General features: G+C 45.1%; 1 protein-coding gene across 2 annotated transcripts in view; it reads left to right on the forward strand.

Moving 5' to 3' along the window:
• The first annotated feature begins 831 nt into the window (after positions 1-831).
• The window catches only part of ANKRD11 (ankyrin repeat domain 11), a 127,203-nt gene continuing 110,329 nt past the window's right edge, over positions 832-17,705 (forward strand). For both annotated transcript variants that reach the window (XM_026857065.1, XM_026857064.1), the window contains exon 1: positions 832-911. The gene's annotated coding sequence lies outside the window, so the exon portion shown is untranslated. The remainder of the gene's footprint in view (positions 912-17,705) is intronic.

The following is a 17,705-nucleotide window of genomic DNA, read 5'->3' on the forward strand; positions in this document are numbered from 1 at the left end:
CGTACTCGTCGGGCATGCAGGCCGGGCTGGGTGAGTCATGAGATAGGCCGGGTTTAGCTGCAGCCCCGAGGCTCCTTGGGCCAGTCGGGTTGCTGCACGCGCCGCGCTCGGCACCGCGCAGTGAGGAGTGGGGAAGAGTTCGGGTACGGGGTTTTGGAGTTGGAGTCGTCTGCCAACACTTTAATGTACCAGTTCAGTCTCCCTGTTAATGAAGGTAATTCCCCTTTGCCTTGGGTGCTGAGAGCTCCTGCTGGTTCCTGCCCGGTGTCGGGAGTTTTGCTTTGGGAATTTGCAGCTGAAAAAATATCCTTGAAAGGTGCGGCAAGAGCTGTTTTAGAAAATAAAGTATGTTAGATGTTTGTAATAGATGAACTGCTCTTCAGAGCAGAGATCCCAAGGTGTGCTTAAAAAGAAAGTGCTTGTGTCATGGGTAGTTCCACATAAATTGTTTGAGAAAGTGAATTACCAGCACAGGGTACCTGGTAGCACGTCATGGGCAGTTCACCCTTTCCCTACGTATCCGTTGATTCATGAGTTGCTCACAGTTGGGGGGTGACAATAAAACCACACGGATGGTTACAGAAACCTTGAGACAAGTAAATTTTTTTCTTTTAACCTATTATCAGAGAGTTACGGAGATTGGCTGATGCTCTGCTAAACGTTCCACAATATCTTTTATACTTCTGTTTGTGTAGACTTGCTCTCAGAGAGTTTATTTCTGGATTGGGCAAGGATTTGTATTTAGCCTTCATGTACTCAAACATAGCATGCTTGTTGTGAATCAACTTGTGTGTTTTAATTTACTAATGAACTAATTCCTGTGTTTTTCAGATCACACAGCGTTTTTGGGACACACCTCTGTTGGATTTTAATATATGTCCTGCTAACAACAGCTTTCAACTATGGAATCGGTAAATATTTACCTTGCTTCTGTCCAAATTTTCTGTTTTATTGCATAACAATTGCTTGTGTCCATGTTGATGTGTTTGTGCTGTGGTGGGTTGTTTTTATTTAAAATTTTTCCTTGTTTTTTGAAATTTGAAGGTAAAAATTGCAGACTGCCATGGAATAACTTAAAGGAACTAACTAAGGATATCTTAGGAAATGTCTAATTCTGTGATGCCCTTTCACTTTGATATCATCTCAAATGTAGCAAGTTTTTACCTGATTTCAGTGAAAGCCAAAGTTAACTTTCCTGTGGGGGCAGTTCCAGCACTGGTTTGTCCAGCGGAGTGTGGAGCTTGTTGGTGCTGTTGACTGAGTATTACATACTCTCCTACCTTGAGTGTATCGTGGTCTTATTTCTTTCTCTTCACTTTCAAAATGTCTTTAAAAAAAAAAAAAGTCTATTAAAAAGTGCCAGTTTCACAATGTTATGTCTCCTCGTGATTAGTATAATTGAAACAGATGGCACCTATGTTTCATTTTGGGCAGAGAAACCTCCCAATATGCTGAGACTACCGTTTGATTCAGTGTTAGGATTCAACTTTTTGGTGACATTAGCAGATGCAGAAATAATAGGCTATCTTAGAGTGGAATTTAGGAAAAAAAAAAAAATTTTGCCTTGGCATTTTGAGAGAGGATGAGAGAGGTCAGTGCCATCCTCTGGGAAGAAAAATGATAGATGTAGCTGGTAGGGAGTTTGTTCTTGTTGATTTTTTTTTTTTCTTCTGCAGTACTGGCGGTTTGGTGTGTTGCAAGCTGAGTAGAAGCTGTTGTTTGCTGCTCTCCGTGGGCTTGGCTTTGCAGTGTGTGGCATGGCAGCGTTATGGAGGGGAAGCTCTGTGGTGCAGAGTCGAAGGTCACCCTCGGCGTGCCCAGGGACGCTCTGGGGGAGGCTCTCGATGGATAACCTACAGCGTGTGGCTTCTGCCCTGGGCTCTGGGTACTTGGCTGACCTCTTGGTTTATGCTGCAGTGGGGTTATTTGTGTTGAAGTTGTCGTTAGGATAAAGGCCGTTATTGAAGGAGAGTTGCTCCATGTAGAAATACAGGTCTGCTCTATCAGGTGGATTTGCATGCTGGTAGGTTTCTTTTGTCTTGGATTTTGAGAGAAAAAAAATAGTTGTGTTTAATTTGTCCCTAATAATTCCAAGGTATTCAGAGGGAGACAAGATGTTATTTCAGTTTCCCTTGGTGAATATTAATAGCAGTAGAAGCCTTTGCAGTGAAACAAAACAGACTAGGCATCAGTAACTCTCCTCTGCAGCAGCTAAGTAATGAAAGTGTACCAAGTGTGAGCCCTTCTGGAGCGAGCAGTAACTCTCCCCTTAATGGGTGCTCTGCAGTCCCCTGAAAAACTGAACTGAATCCTAACACCAATTACAAACCAGGTTGTTTACTACCTATTGTATTTCATAGTTCAGTACAAAGATTTTTTTTTTCATTCTAAGTTTTGAAGTGAATGGTGGTTTTCTTTGGGTGCAAAGTGTACTTTTAAACCCAGGATAGTATTAATTGCAGTACCTTTCACTTAAATGAAAGCTTACTAAACATTCAGATGTATTTACATCCTGTACTTGCCCACTGGGCAAAACAACTTGTTTCCTGGTAGATTATAGAGCATTATGACAGACTGCATCTCTTCAGGGCCTTTTGTCCGCATGACCTGCCTTTTGGCCACTAATATCTTTTCAGATTATTACTGAGATCTTAAATTACCCACTGCATCGCTATGGTAGCTGCCCTTTAGAAAAGTTTGCCAGGCATGCTTTTGTCCATCTTTAGCCCTTTTCTGTCTGGATGTTTTGGACTTTGTTTATATAAAGCCGTGCTATGCTGATTATGGGTCTAGCTGAAATCGTGGATGGAAAAACTTGACAGATGAAGGTTGAGGATGTGTGATGTGACAAAACATTCATACAGGGCAGAGAAATAATTACTGTGAAGTCAGATGTTTCTCTGACTTCTGAAACAACAAGAAAAATGATTTGGCTTTGTGGGTTTTGTGAGCCCTGGGAGATGATAGTTAAGTGACTTTTTCCAGTAATACAAGTTTTTATCCTGCAAAGACAGACTGCTGCATTACTTAAAATGCATGTTGGTCCAGGGTCTAATTGCTTGATTCCTGGGCCACTGCAGTATGGAGATGTTGAGGAGAAGATCAAAGTTCCCCTAGCATTGGCTAAAAAAAAAGCCTCAATTCTGACATGTTCTGTAACTGTAGAGGTGACCTCATAGGCTTTGTGCTGGTGGGGAGGCTCCGGCGGGCACAGTCACCACAGCTTCTGCAGGTACCACCAGCGCACTGATGTGCTGTTTATGCCATCCTCTGAGTAGGTTGAACAGAATTGATGTCTGGCCCACGCTTGAGTAAAAACCTCTTCTCCTAAGAAGCAGGTTGTTGTTGTCTTCAACTCCTTATGGTGTGCATGGGTAAAACCCTGGGGTGCCTTGGGACTTGTGTGCCCAGCTAGCGGAGTGAGGATGTGCCGCTTCTGCCTTGTCTGAGGAGAAGGTGTATCTGCAAGCGCTCAGCTTCTGTCACTCCTCCGTTCGTGACCATGAGAATGAGGTTGTCTTTGCTGTAAACCTTCGAGGGAAAATGCTCTGGTGCACAAAACAGGTGTTTCAGGTTTTTTCTCTCATGCATACCAGCATGTACCTTGCTGCAAAGGATGTTGCCTGGATTCCCCTCTGAAGGAGACTGAGGAGCCTGATCTTCAGGACCAGGCTTACCTTTGTAGTAAGATCTCGTGGTGTTTGCTCTGTTCTGTCCACATTTTATAGCTTGACTAATGGAAATAAAACTTCAGTGCTGGAAAGGAACTTGGAGAACCTCCACTGTGCTCTTCCCTTGGGTTGCAAACCCGGTGCAGGGTGTTTCAGTCCCTGCGAGGTGGTTTGTTCCCATCACATGTGCCAGTACCGCCATTGGTGATGGTGTGCTGTTAACCTGGTCACCGAGATATTCTGCATTTAAAACAGAATTATCTAGAGATGTTGGTGGATTGTTTGTGGCATGGTCTGCTGACCCAGAAGTAGTTGCGCTGGTGTAGCAGGAGGACCAGAAACGCTGTGGGGAGGGAGCAGAGGGCCTGTTCCGCTGCAGGAAGTGTTATGAAAGTCTGAGATTTCTCCATTTTGGTAGATGGCTCCTATTGTGAAATGCAGGAGTTGCTACAAACATTGCTACCTTCAGTTCTCTAAAAGAGGCTTGTTTTTTGTTTCGTTGTTTTGTTCCTCCCCCCCCCCTTCTGTAGTAACAAACAGCAGAGGTCTGACAAAAACAGGTGGAGAAAAAGGGGAGTTCAGTCACCTGCAGGAGATGCTGCCTTGGTGTAGCCCGAATGGCTGCGACGTGGCAGCGCCGTGCCGCAGGGAGCAGGATGGGTGCTTTCCAGGTCCGTCACAGTGGCTGCTTTTTGCCTGTTGACGGCAAGAAATGGCTGCGTGGCTCTGGGCTGGTCCTGGGGCTCGGTGCCTCCGTGGGTTTTAGCGCTGGTCCCCAACCCCGGGGTGATTTGTGCTTTCCTGACATATCATCAGGGAAGCAGAGAGGGGTCAGGGCTTTCTCTGAGCACCAGAGGAGTTGCAGTGGCTTTTGATGGCAGTTTTGTCACCGGTATTTTAGAGTTGATAATGAATATGTAGGTGTAAGATTAAAAGAATGAATAAGGCAGTGCTGCTAAACAGAATTGCTTTTCAGAGCTGCAGCCATGCCTTGTTCTGACCTCCCGAGAAGGATACAATTGTAGAGCTGAGGCCAGTAGTGGAAAAGCAATTACAGTACATGCGTCCAGGATTGAATTGTCCTCAAAGTCAGATGCTGCAATAATGGAAGTGTTGTTTAGGTGGAACGTGACTTTAACGGCTTGGTATTTTTCTATTAATGTTCTTAAATGTGTTCATGTACAGCTTTCAATTTTTACTGCTTTGGGGGAAATAGAGCTTAGTATTCCACAAGGAAGATTCTTCTTCGCATAGAAGTGTTGTTCTGAGCTTTCTGGCTTTTTTCCATGTGTTTCAATTCTTATCCCTTCCAAATTAGAGGGCTTGGAAGATAACACAATAGAAGCACAGCGTACTTTTTTTTTTTTTTTGTCTTCAGCGTGTTGGTGGCAGCAGAGCTGAGCGGCGAGGCTTTCTGTGTGGTTCAGGGGCATGGTACAGAAGTGTTGGCTTTTGGGGCGAGGAGCTGCTGTGTTATGAAGTAGGGCCTGGAGAGGGGAGAGGAAGCCATGCGCAAGTGAAATTAATAGTTTCATCTAACAGTAAAGAAGTGGAGCTGTGTGGCTTGTGGGTTTGACTGACTTCTGCTGTGGTCCTCGCCCCACCCCTGAAATGGTGGAGCCCTTCCTCTCAGAAAAATGCAGATTTTGGAAGTGCCATAAAGCAGCTTGGGTGGCTCTTCAGGTGCAGGTTTGTCTGGAGTGGTTCAAATGAGGCACTTTCATAGAATCACGGGCTGCTTTGGGTTGGAAGGGACCTCAAAGCCTAGCCAGTCCCACCCCCCTGCCATGGGGGCACCTTCCCCCAGCCCAGGGTGCCCAAAGCCCCGTCCAACCTGGCCTTGAGCCCTGCCAGGGAGGGGGCAGCCACAGCTTCTCTGGGCAGCCTGTGCCAGGGCCTCACCCCCCTCACAGGGGACAATTTCTGCCTTAAACCTCACTTAAATCTCCCCTCTGCCAGCTTAAAACCATGATCTCTTGTCCTATATCTCCCCTCCCATTCTTGCAGCCCCTTTCAGCCCTGGGGGCTGCTCTAAGGTCTCCCCAGAGCCTTCTCTCCTCCAGCTGAACCCCCCAGCTCTCAGCCTGCCCTCTCTGGGTTTGTGCTGGTGTGTGGCTAAGCCTGGGAAGGGCTGTGGACTGGGGGGGTGACTTGGGGGGGGAGCGTTTCCTACCCAGTGCTCTTCTCTGACACAGTGCTTGTACACGCTTGGAGCCGTGGGTGTTTCCACAGCCTTATGAGCAGTAAAGGTTTCTGTTTGTCTGTTTTGTGTTCTGTAGTGGACAGTGCTAAAGTTATACAACCTAAATTTCATTTTTAAAGCTGTATCTTCACATGTAAGCAGAGGTTAAGCAGAGGTGGCTGTGTTGCCAGCCGAGATTTCTTGGTGGGTTTAAAATCCTTCTCCTGTCCCCATGACAAACCTGCCTTCCCAGATGTAGTCTCAGCGTAAGCATTTGATTTGAGTGTTTGAATTGCTGCTTTTACAGTTCTCTGTATTTTATCAGAATTTGTTAAATTGCCAATGTTATTCACCTGCCACTTTTGGCAGATGCCACCTACATGCCCTCAATTTGAACATACCTTTTAGGGGAAGTGTAGGTAGGGAGGCTCCTTTCTTGCATGTCAGATGTTGGAGAGTGGAGCACTTAGATTAATTCACTTTCACTAACCTTTCCACTGCTAATAAGCCAACCTGGCCCCTATGTGCAGCACAGCACCTTTAATGAACAGATGTGAGCTAAGCAGAAACTCTTCTGAGAAATGTCTTGCTTCTTTGGGTGTAATTCTGATCCGTGTGTTCACCATGACACGGAAAGGAGCTCTTGGTAAGAGCAAGCACAGCCAAATAAAACAGTCCTCCTTCCTCTTGTTCCAGACTGAACATGAGACAAAGCTGTGGCAATAGTTACCTAAAAAGAAGGAAAAGAGTTGGTTTGTTCCTTGCCTCCTCCCCCCCTCTTACTTGTCTTTGAATAATTTTATCCTCTGAAGGGGCTACGTTATGACCGCAAAAATCCTCATTTTTAAGACGTATACCTTTTGAGTTAGGATTTTTGTGGTGTTGTATCATCTAAACTACACTGAAAAATCACAGTTGCATTTAGGAACAAGTTAGTTAAAACAAGCTTCTAACGTAGACAGTGCACGGGATCATCATTTCCAGTAACTGGCAGTGTGTGTTACTGCACGGGGGAAGGTTCCTGTGAGGCGTACAGCCCGGGCGACACGTGGGGACGCGATTTCAGGAAGGCAATCTGTAGGTTATTTGGTGTGTAAGCGGCTGGTTACGGCTTCCATCGCTGTGCAACGGCCTTCCTGGGTGTGACCTCTTCTGAAAACAGGAGTGCTTTCAGGCAGGTTCTGGGGTGGCGAGTGAGGTGCGGGGTTTGGGCTGATGGTTTTATTCACTTATGAGGGTTTTTCTGTAGCAGCAAAGCGTGTTCTCGAAAGGGACTGAAGTTACGGTCTCTGCCCTGAGGAAGTGACGCTGGGATGGGAGATGACAGGCTTTAGAGTGGAATGGCAGGATTACACAAAATATGGCTGAAATTGCTTGTTTTCAGAAGATATCCATCATGCTGTGATTAAGTGCAGATGATGCGTTTGGCAGCAAGAGGTGTGCAATCTGTTCGTACCCTAAGGAGCTTGCAGACCAAAGGCCTGCTGATAAGACCAGACTCACTGTTGTATTTCTTGAATGAATGATGATTTCGGGTGGTGTTCTTCCCTTATCTTTTGCTCTTTTAAACAGTAGTGTAGATAATTGTGAGCTTGGTGATTTTTGACATTCAAATCCCCGAGTTTTTTAAGAGGGGGGGAATGCAGTTTTTAGTGTTTTTGAGGGAATGTGTTCCTGTTGCAAGAATACTGAGGGAGAGGCATCAGTGACTTGGGCATCTTCAGTGGAGCTGCAGGTGGGACAGTCGGTGTCTGACGGGTACAAGTCAGCGGCCTGACACCCCTCAGGGTGGGAATCATTCCTGGGTGGTGTAAAATGCCAGGAGAAAAGGGAGTGTGAATTTTACAGAAACCTTGCGTGGAAGGTGGTTTGGCTGAACCACCGAAGTGTCTGATGTTCTAACAGAGAGGTGCAGGCGGTTTAATTTGTACATGTGCAAGGGGGATATTGTTAATGCAAGCAAATGTGGAACGATGGATATGGGTTATTGATAGTCTTTGGAAGGGGACTGGTGATAAAAACAGGAAACGAACCTGAGAAGTCAGTCTTAAATGTTGTGTGAAGATGCAGACAAAGCATTATCGTTATTTCTGTTCCATTGGTTACGTTCTTGGCGGATTTTTAATTTTAGAACAACAGGAGAACAAGGGCTGAGATTTGCAGGCTCAGTCTAATTCATTACTGGCTTAATTAGATGCTTGAGAACTTGGGTATTCTGACAGGGTTTGCAACGCTGCATGTTATCCCTGGCTTATAGTTGCTGAACTTCTCCAGAAATTCAAAGATAACTTCTCTGACTTGTACTTAACAAGTTAATGTTTTAATTAGTGTTTGGTCTTGGGTTGAGGCTGGACAGACTAATTGTTTCCAGTTGCTGGGGATGTTCAGGAGCCAGGAGAAGCGATTTCTTTGGTGTTTTGCGGAAGTTTGGATCTTCTTGTGGACATTTGATCAAGTAGGGGGGTGCAGGCTGGTGTCGATGCTCACCAAGGCAAAGGCAGAGGTTCCGAGGGGCTCGAATTCCCAGAACCTGGCTCGGTGCCTGGTCGTTTTGGGAAGCTGGCATGCCTGGCTTTTCTATCCTCAGAAGTGGCTTTGGCTTGGTGGACAAATGCTGAAAGCCTTGCTTTTCCTCAGAACTGTTTAATCCACATTGCCTGTCTTTGCCACTGCCCAGGTTCATCCCGGGTGTGGGCAGATGGTCGCAGGCAACCGCGTCGGGGCGTTTTTGGGAAGGCACAGCCCTTTGTGAGGGCTGGGGCAGAAGGCAGCAGTGAGTAAAGCACATTTCCGAGGCGCTGTGGGACTGGCTAAACTCCGCTTTCCCTGAGAGCGGCGGTCTCAGCTGTAATGTTTTTAACTCTTGAATTTGGAACAGACTTAGAAGCTCACCTTTGGGGGTGGTAGCTTGTTAAGTTGTCAATACTATTGCCTGTAACCATCTGTTCCTACCACTAAGTAGCTGCAAAAATCAGTAATTCATGCTTTATTTTTTTGAGGAGCTTGAGTGTAAATTTTCTCCCTTGTTATTTTTATGGGCTCCCTTGTTATAAAAGCCAAGCATCTCCACAGTGCTGGAAAGGCAGAACGACATTCTTTCTTTAATCTTTCATCTAAATTTATTAGAAATTTAAATTCAAATAGTTACCAATAACGGCAGTTACTCTGGAGCACAACAGCTATTTCTGGTGAAGTCAGCGCGTGGGTCTCCCTTATCAAACAGGAATGTGCTTGTGTAACTTCACCTTTCTGGGTTAACCACCCCTAAAGAGGAAGGGAGATGGTAGGCATGTGTACAATTTATTTTAAGAAATCGCCACTGTAAATGGATGGTGTGTTTGCTTTCGCAAGTAAAACCTGTCATGGATTCTTATTTTTTATTTTTTGCCCTGGTGAAATAATAATCTCAGTGGGCTGGCTTTGGTAGTTCTGATGTTCAGTTGCTGGGGTGTAGTTGGGGTCGCAGAGGGAGAGGTCTGGAGGCAGCTCTGGTGGTTGACGTGTGGGAGTCAGGAATGTTGAAAACAGCATTGCTTGTAGGACAGACAGACTGAGTGCTGCGTATCGTACCCTGAGCCACCCGGGGCTGGGATTTCACTCCTGGACTTAAACTGCAACATTGAAGTGGATTGACATCAGTTAATGATGTTGGTGTTTGGGGATGTGAGATCCCAGTTACTGGGGTTCTCTCCAGTGCTGTCACACAGCGGGTAGGGATGATGTTTTTTTAATACAGAAGGCCTCTGCAGCCCGAGGCTGGGTGTTCTTCAGAGTTTGTATTCTCTTCCTTACTGTCTTGCTGGAGTTCAGTTTTGCAAATGTTTATTTTGGTGGTTATCTAAGCTGCAGAGGGTATGCTGAAGGGTTCTGCCGAGGCGATGGCCAGTTTGCCCAGCTTTACACCATCTGCATGCTTGCCACTGATGTTAGAAGCTGGGTTTTGTCTGATCTGACAGGACTGTTGGATTTTGTGATGCATGTGTCTGGGACTCATCCTATGATACTATAATGTAAAAATACTGTATTATCCTGCAATAATATCCAAGCGGTGGCAACCTGACCAGCTCTGTTCCAGGGCTGGGCACATGCTACTGCCCTTTGTATCTCTGGTATCTCTGTGTCTTTGGGAGCACCGGGTGCTGGGCAAGGCTGGGAGCAGCACTCGCGTGAGGGTGGGTCCTGTGCCTTGCTGTCACGGCAGGGCAACAGCCCTGGTATGATGAAAAACCAGGGAAGCTCTTGGAGGATTTAGTCCTGGCTGTAATTAATGGTTTGGAGGATTTGCAGGATAGGAGTGGGCTCTAAGGATTGAGAAGGAATCCCAGGAGGTTGTAACTGTTGTTCCTGGCAGCTGTAGCTGCCATAAAGAAGGACTTGGCATGCCACTATCAATTCCTCGTGTACCCTTAGAAAATTTTAATACGTCTATACCTCAGAGTTGTTTAGGGCAAGTTGTTAGTCTAGAAGTCATGCACCTTGCAGAGAGGCTTGGCCTCAGCAGGGCAGAGCTCAGGTGTCTTTGAGGTTCGTTATCTGTGACTTTCCTCGGCTTCAGCTGATAACATTTAGCCTTAATTCTGAATTTTGTGCAAGTCCCGATGCTGGGTTTGTGTCTGAGTTTGGTGGAAGGCAGGATGGCAGTGTGAGGACTTGGAGGTGTTTATGTGCTTGGGCACCTCAAGCTTCTCCCCAAGGCTGACGCGCAGTCTGGCGTAGCGGAGCTCGAGCAGTTGGCTGGACGCCGACAGCAAACTAGCACGGGGGAAAATAATGGTGGAACTGCAAAAATGAGAGGAGCCGGTCAGTTTGGGTGTGGGTAGGTGTGGCAGGAGGAGTTCTTTGATTTTTGGTCATATTTGTCCTTTTATATAATTTTTCAGCCTTTAGACTACTGGTATAAGCATTCAAAGGTCACCACTGAATAGCTCTGGTTGTTCTCTGCTGGACCTAGACTTATTGCTGGTGTCATATAAGAAATATACTTCCTTTTTATGTTACGCAGTCAGAAGAAAATTATTTTGTTGTCTTCAGTAGTTTTTACCTCATTCTTGTAGTCTTGCCAGTATCCTGTATTTGTGTTTTGCAGGAAGCCTTTCAACATTTTCTTAATTGGAATTAACTGTTGTAATAGAAATGCACATTTTGGTTGAAGATAATGTAGGAAATAAATATTCACAGAAATTTATTTTAGGTTAGTGGAAAAACATTCATTGGAAAGCTTTGCTTTGGAACTTTAACTTCTGAGAGGCTTAATGAAAGCTTTCTTGGCTCTTGGGTAATAATAAAGGAATAAACCAATTCCACTGCTCCTGAATTATCTTTAGCAACTAACCCCAGAGACTCATAGGAAGTCTATGTCTTATTGTGTTATAAAAGATGTTAATTGACAACACGACACAAATGTAATGCTATACAGAAGTTACATGGAGTCAGAATCAAATGACAACAGGTAGTAAATAATTTGACAAAAAACTATGAAAACAAATTATGAAAAAAAAAATATTCTTTTCCTGTCAACAGTTGGGACTGCATCTGGATGTAGCAGCTGGCCAGTCCTGAATTCTTTTTTCCTCTAGTTTTTAATGATGCTTTTACAACAGTCTAAAAGGAGAGCTCTGTCTAAATGAGCTGGTAGCAGGGACGTGACCGTTCCTGAGCTTCGCATTTGGGGAGGTATCGCACAGCTAAATTCTCCTTTCTCCCTACAGTTTCTTGGTTATTTAGTGCTTTAATGGAAGGAGCACCTGAAAATATGAATTATATACTTGAAAGCATGGTTAAAGATAGAGAAACTTTCCTCATTCCCTTGACCTCAATCTTGCTGAAGGAAAGCATTTAAAATCCCGGTAGCTCTGGGTGTACCTGTGCAGCTGTATGCGTGCATGAATATGTATTTTTAAATGTCCCCTATTTCAAGGTCATCCAGAATTAAAGTTGAAGCGCAGATTGGCTTTCCTGTAGCACGATACCTGTTACTGGGGCGAATTCCCGTGAGCGGGAAGGAGTGTGGGCCGGGGGGGCCGAAGGGGAGGCTTCGGACCTGCGCCGATGAGAAGAACACGGATTGGCAGCCTCTCTTCCCACAGTCATCTTCAGAGCTGCTTCATCTGGTGTTTTTCATACTTGTGAAACGGCACCAAGCTTTGAGACACTCCTCTGTAAGCTTAGGCAATGATGAGCAAGAGGATTAATTAGATCTTCAAGACAGATAACTAGAGCAATGAGTTGTGCATAATAGTAGCTTGGAATTCCGGTGACGTGTTCGCAGAGCGCTGTGCAACATGCATGCCTTGGCTGAAGCGTAATTATTTCTCAGCGTTGCATGCCCAAATGCCTCTGGGCACTGTAGCAAAATTTAGCAAGCAAATTATGTGAACAAAAAAGCTAAACTTTGATGGTTTTGCACACACCAGAGTAGTTGTGAGGGAAGCGGTACAGTGCTGGTTTGATCACCTATTGGTGGTGCGTTCCGAGTGCTGCAGAAGCTCGCTCTCAGCTCTTTGGAGATCTCCAAGGTGCTGCTGTAGACGTGGACTTACTGGTTTGTAGTGCTAAATTAAGCGGTGGAAGGCTTCAAATTCGATTGCAATTACAGGGATTTTCTCTACTGCTACCATACAAACTGCGTCCTTGTGGCCGGGGTCGCAGGCAGGTCCAGCTGCTTTCAGAATACTCTGCTGCCACCAGTACTCCTGCCCCAGAGGAGCTGGTGGCTTTAAGGCTGGGTGTCACTTCAAAGTCAATGCTTTTGTTAGTGAAACCTCAGTTAAAAGTCTTCCCCATGCAGAGCTCTCCTTTGCTCACAGAAATAGTTTCTATATTCATATTGAATTTACAGTAGCTCAGAGGAATGAAGTAAGTACTGGACTCTATTTTTTTTTTGTATAGTCCTTATTAAATTTCTTTGGAACAACTCTTGGATATAAACAAGAAGGACAGAGTGTACTGGGCAGAGTAGCGAGACATTTTTTGTGAAAACCGTAAGTGTTCATGGCTTTAACATTTGAAGGTAAAAACCCGGTGAAGTCTGTCAGATACCGTAGAGTAGTTCTAGTTACTACTTGCGCTTTTCCAGTTCCTTTCTTGCTGTGATTCTTTGTAGCTTTACCTCTTGATACAGATTTAGATTTATTTTTTTTTGTTACTGAAAACCTTGCATTTCTGATGATGACAGTTAAGAGCTGTGTCTGTAGCTGAGGAGGGAGTTTGGTCATAATTCAAGACGTGGTCCTGGAGAGGCTTCAATTAAAAGGTGTTGAAAGAGGACTGTATTTTGCAGTTTTGCAAAGTTGGAATTTTTTCCCCTGTTAAAACCTTGGGGATCCCTGGGAAAGGAGGTTGATCCTGCCTTTTTCTGCTTGGTGAGTAGGAATTTAAAATTTCACCCCCTTGCTTTGACCTAGTTATGAAACCCTTGCCTGTGAAAGTATTAATTTGTGGACTCTAAGATATTTTAGTACTAGAATTGCAGAGTAGCGTATGCTTTTCTGTAGAACCACCTTGAGTTTAGACATTAAAGGATGGTGATAAATCTGATAAACTTAGTGGAATATATATTCCAGTGTGCTATAAACCTTCTTCATTACTCTGGCATTAATCAATGACTTTGACTTCTTTTTTTCCCCTGCTCAGCCATACTTTCACAAGGTATAATTAAAAAAAAAAAAAGCTATAGTTTTCCTTTTTGTTCAACTCTGCTGTTGTTGAACTATGTGTGGTTTGGACTTCAGCCCTCCAGAATGTTGGCAGAAGTTCTTGTCTGGAAAGAAACGGTAATTCTTTTGGGGGTTGAAAAATGGGGAAGGAAAGATCACTGCAGCAGAGATGATTTAAAGCAGAATAAGTCAATATGCACATATATCTATATCTATATATATCAATGTACACTAAGGTTTCTGTGATTTTTATAAAGAATATTTCTCTTTTTTGTTGTCAGTTTGCTTAGTTTTAGTTTATTCTAGCCAGTCCTATTTTTAAACTTTTAATATGCAGTTTAATGCACTAGCTAATATTGCAGTAATTGAAATCACTGAAATTTTAATGTTACATATGGATTTAGCTAAAATGATACAAAAGTGACCTTAAACTATCCTTTTAATATAAACTGCTTTTCTTTTGCCTTCTGTGCACACAGCAGACGACTACACCCATCCCTCTCAAGCTGCTTGTGTCCTCTCTTGGGGTCACAGCCTTAAGCCAGCAATCCCGGTGCCAGGCTGTTCTCAGGTGAAGTCTTTGCTGTGGAAATACTGATGAGAGAGGGAGGAGAGGACAGAGTCAGGCCTGGCCATGCCCTGGGTGGGTGGCGGGGAGCAGCTCTTCCGAAATATGGGCACGGTTCCTATGCTTGGGCTCTGAACTGTCGTCAGGTCGCTGCATCTCTGCTCCTGGGGCATTGAAGCATGCTGCTTAACTTCATTTATGGGGAATAATTAAACAGCCAGGCATCTAGTGCTATTCACCCTGTCTAGCTTCCCCCACGGTACCTGCCTGTTGTGTTGTGTTCGCAGGCCGGCGAGCGCATGGGGGGGTCTCGGTGCTGGTCTGAAAAACGCTGTGAAGGCGCGGGGAGTGTTGTGCAGCAACACAAGATGTTCTGTGGCGCTGCCCTAGGTGACTGTGCTGGTACTTCTGCTTTTGTTTCAAACCCCAACAACCTTACGGGAATGTGTGTGTATACAAACTGAAAGGGGAAATGTCCACTTCTGTCAGCTGAGAGAGTTGTCATCTTCTCTTTTCCCTGGGCACATTAAAGATACTTCTCTATCAGCAGCACTGATGCTTTTGTACTGGCAAGATTATTGATAGCCTCGGCGATACCGCAGGTCAGAATAAATTCATAAACCTTTCAGGTTGGGCTTCCCCTCATTGCCCAGCAGAAACACAGGCAGCAGCTTTCACAGCTGCTCATCTCAAAAGAATTAAGTTCTTGTGGAAATCTCTATTCAAATACAGGATCAAGCTTAGAGTTACTCTTAGTCTAACAATGTTAACTCCTGTGTAGTTTATTTTTATTCTTTGTTCAGCTTTGTTTTGCTGCGTGGATGATGTAAGTGCTCTGGCTGGAGGGACGGCAGTGTCACTGCATACATGTGGTGCTGAGGCCACAGCACCCGAGTCTGGGGGCTTTCCCAGGCTCCGTGTGTGAAACCCCGCTTGGGTTTGCAGGAGAAGGGGCTTAGCTGGGATTACTTTATTTAACGGTGCGTTGTGAGGACTTGCACCCTTTGAAGAAGGCAGATGTGAAACCGGTGTGACGTGTGAGATGAGCGGACCCTGCGTCACCCTTGAAATTCAGAAGTGGGAAGACTCGGCGCTTGATTTCACTGTAGGGGCATAATGCTAATAACTGGTTTAGAGCCGTTGTAACCGTTTCTCTGCAAGTTGGAGATACAGATGTCACTGTGGGTTTAGTTTTGGTAGCTCCCTCTGTACCTCTGATTTTTTTTTAGGTGACTGATGAAGCAAGTAGTCCTGAAGTCCTTGAACAAAGAATGTATCTGGAAGTGGCTAGTGGTCATTCTGGCAGATACTTATGACCAAAGCTGCTATTGTTTTTCTTGTAGTTAAACAACAGTCAAGCTCATGCTGTGGCTTTTTTCTTTTCAATTGCAGTATAATGTTAGCTTTTATATATCCCCCGGGCCCACACCCGGGTGTGTGGTGGGCCAGCACACAGATGCATTGTTCGGGGTCCTGCATTCCAGGGAGATCAAATGCTCCGTGCACCACATCAGCTGCACATCTGCAACTGCTAAATCCTCTGCAGTCCTTCCGGATCCAGGTGCCATGCAATTACTAGGTTAAAGGCATCAAGAGCTGCTGCTTCTAGGTTCTTTCTGTTTAATTCTGCCTGCTTTGATTCACTACAGCTGGTGAAACAGTTAGACTTGGTTCAGGCATGTGTGGAAGAGAGCTCATTTCATGCTTGGAATTGTAATTATGTTCTTTTCTTTCAAGCTGCCAGCAGTAAAAGATGTCTTCCAGTGTGTATTATCTAAATAAGCTGTAGTGTTTAAATGTTTTCTTATTTCATTTTAAGAATGTGGCAAAATAAATTGTGCTTACTCTTCTAGTTTTCGTTCTGGAGCAATTAATTCCCCATAGCGCTCTCCCGTGATTCAGGCATCCTTGTTGTCTCGGTGAGGCTGCGATGTTATGCTGCTTTTAAATAGCTGTGCAAAGGAGAGTGTTGTGTAAGGGTAACGGCCCTGCCCTGACTTGCCCACTTGGCACTGGAGTCCCCCCTTGTGCACTCTGCCTGCAGTCAGTATCTGGTGTCGACAGTCTAGTCCATCTCAGTAATCTCTTATGCTTACAGTAGTAGCTGCTTAGTTTTAGTGAATTTTAATCTGTTTAATATACGTGAGCAAGAGACAGCATACAGTGCAAACATTAGTTCTCTCCTTTGAAGAACTTTCTCTGCATCTGAGTGTTCCACGATGGATGGATCCCTTTCGGTGTGCCAATTAGCAGCAGGCACCGCAGTGATGCTCCAGCTTTACTTCTGGGGCCGCAGGTGTGAGATTTTCAGGCAAACAGGTTTTCATGTCATACTCCAGGTAGTATTGACTGGATGTGGGGAGCAAAGAGCCCGGCAGGAATGCAGTTGGGTTTAACTCATGCTCGTGGGTGGATCTGCAGCTTGCATCTGAGTAGCCTTGTAGTTAGCACTTATTACCTCTCCTTTCTCAACTTTATTTTTCATGTAGTGCCAGCCGTACAGGTCAGAGCCTTCCCTTCCATTGGAGGATAAAGACTGTTCCTTGAGTCTTTCAGGGGCCTGATCTTTGGGAGGAATATGTTCTCTCAAAGATGGTGCACAGAGGACAGCTCCGCTTCTCCTCCCCTGATGGCGGAGGGTCCTGTCCGCTCGTGGTAGCTGGCATTTAACACGCAGGGTGGCTCTCCAGCGGGGAGTTTGAAGGCTGCTGTGGGGCACTGCCCTTGCTCATGGATGTGCTGCCTTGCCTGAGGTAGGGAACGTGCTTCTCTGCTGATCATCCCAGCAGACAGTTCTTCCCTGAATGTCCCTGATCTTCTGGAGGGGCCCCTGCCTCCGCTGTGACCCAGGCGAGTTTCTGTAGAGCCGAGTTTGTGCCTCTGGTCCTGGGCTATGACTTCCTTACGAAGATTAACTTTGGGGTTTTTTTATATGCAGCTGTTGCAGCTTTTCTCTGATTTTTGGGTGTCTGGAGTCAGCACTCTGATCTGCTTTCCCTCATCTCTGGAGTCTGTCTGCTCGTCTTGTGGTCTCGAGATGAGAGTGCCTGATAGCCATTTCAGTGTCTCTGCGATTGACTGGAAATCACAGTGGATAAATCTTTCATGATTGGAAACCACTTAAGCCACGAGGTGGCTGATGATCACTGGTTATTAGTGGAGAGGTTCTACCAAACAATCAAAGAAAATTGAGTGGCAGAACATATAATTTATGACTTCATCCCAGCACTGTGGGGGCAAGTCAGTGAGAATCGAAACAGTGCAAGAATTATATCTGACAGATATTTTAAAGAATGACTCCAGTTAGTGTCATTTATTGCTGGAACGTGTGGACAGATCCCGAGTCAAAGCCCTCTTAGGGGCAGTGCCAAAACCAGATATGAAAGAGTGCGCAAGAAAATGAAAATGCGGTATGTGGCCAAGGGCTTGAATTTTCTGACAATGGGCAAAAAGAATGTTCTAAGGCTTTTTTCAGGCTTTTTCCTTTGATAATAAAGTTTACGGATCGTACTTCGTGTTTGTTGAAACCCCTGCCTGAAGGGGATTTGTTGGAGCTTGTAAACTGAGCAGTACCTCTGTTGCATTAAAAGCATTATTAACATACAGAGAAGACCAGTTAGAAGCATTTC

Source organism: Athene cunicularia (assembly GCF_003259725.1).
Source record: "Athene cunicularia isolate RWA chromosome 11 unlocalized genomic scaffold, athCun1 chr11_part2, whole genome shotgun sequence".
Classification (NCBI taxonomy): Eukaryota; Metazoa; Chordata; class Aves; order Strigiformes; family Strigidae; genus Athene; species Athene cunicularia.